The sequence below is a fragment of the Melitaea cinxia genome, chromosome 4 (genome assembly GCF_905220565.1).
Source record: "Melitaea cinxia chromosome 4, ilMelCinx1.1, whole genome shotgun sequence".
Classification (NCBI taxonomy): domain Eukaryota; kingdom Metazoa; phylum Arthropoda; class Insecta; order Lepidoptera; family Nymphalidae; genus Melitaea; species Melitaea cinxia.
The window spans coordinates 4,463,159-4,464,342 of NC_059397.1; the positions used below are offsets into that span (position 1 = coordinate 4,463,159).

General features: G+C 32.5%; 1 long non-coding RNA gene across 1 annotated transcript; it reads right to left on the bottom strand.

Moving 5' to 3' along the window:
* Positions 1-465: 465 nt before the first annotated feature.
* Positions 466-949, bottom strand: LOC123669876. Its single transcript, XR_006745817.1, has 2 exons — positions 614-949; positions 466-575 (listed from the first exon to the last, which is right to left on the bottom strand). It is a non-coding gene; the product is annotated as an uncharacterized LOC123669876 (long non-coding RNA).
* Between the last annotated feature and the right edge of the window lie 235 nt (positions 950-1,184).

Sequence of the window (1,184 nt, forward strand, 5' to 3'; positions counted from 1 at the left end):
AAAGGCTATGATGTTATGGGGCTTTGGAATTTTGTTTTCTTGCCAAAGAGATAAGACTCCATTAAAGGTTGAGAGCCTATGGACTAGAGCAACAACTTCACGTTTTACTTATTTGCAAAAGTGACGTAGACGGGCTATTTTTGGTAATGTTCAGCTTTAATCAGGTTTATTTAATTATTTATTTATTTCATACATAAAAGTTTACAGAGCTTTGCTCCAGACGTTGACTTAATCCTTCTAATTTTACCACAAGGACACGTCAACGACTACGATTTTGTATCGCATAAATACCGCATTTTTATGTACGACAATATATTGTTTAGCAAAAACAGATTGACTATTATTTTTAACCGTCTCAATAAGGAGGTTCTAAATTCAAGTGTATTTTTCTTTTTTTCTTTTTTTATGTGAGTTACCTCGTAACTTTTTTCTGCGTGTACTGATTTTGACTTTTTTTTTTTTTTAATTTGAAAGCTGATAGCTTGTCTTGTCCATCCCATTTAAAGTACAACGAGATCTAATGAATAGTCTCTAGTAATGTCTATAGGACCATACTTAATAGCAAGACAGAAATTCTATGTTTCTTTCTTTTTTTAGTATTATATACTTATACATATATAAAGAAGATAGCTACTATATAAATCACTCGTTATTTACCAACAAATCCGTATTAAAATCATAATTAAAGAAAACCAAATCTCATGTATCAAAGAAAATTACTGGAGTTGCCTATATTTACATAGCTGTTTGAAATGATGCTAACTTACCCGTGTTTCTCTTTACTTTGTATTGAATTTCAAGTTACTAACTCGGCTTTAAAGTACACACGCGTGTAATAAGTTTGTACAGACGTTGTAATTATACGAAAATGTGTTACAGTAACTTTTGACAAAAAGTGGCATATATTTATGAGTCACGTATTAAACCTTTTTATTTTATATCGATTACAAGGTGACCCCGCAAACGTTGTTTTGCCATAGAAGTATGCTATTAACCCCCTTAATCCCCCCCCCTTATAACTTAGGGGTATGAAAAATAGATGTTGGCCGATTCTCAGACCTATCCGATATTTACACAAAATTTAATAAAAGTCGGTCCATCCGTTTTGGAGGAGTATTTTAACACGAGAATTATATATATATAAGACTAGCTGTGCCCGCGGCTTCGCCCGCGTTGAAATTAGT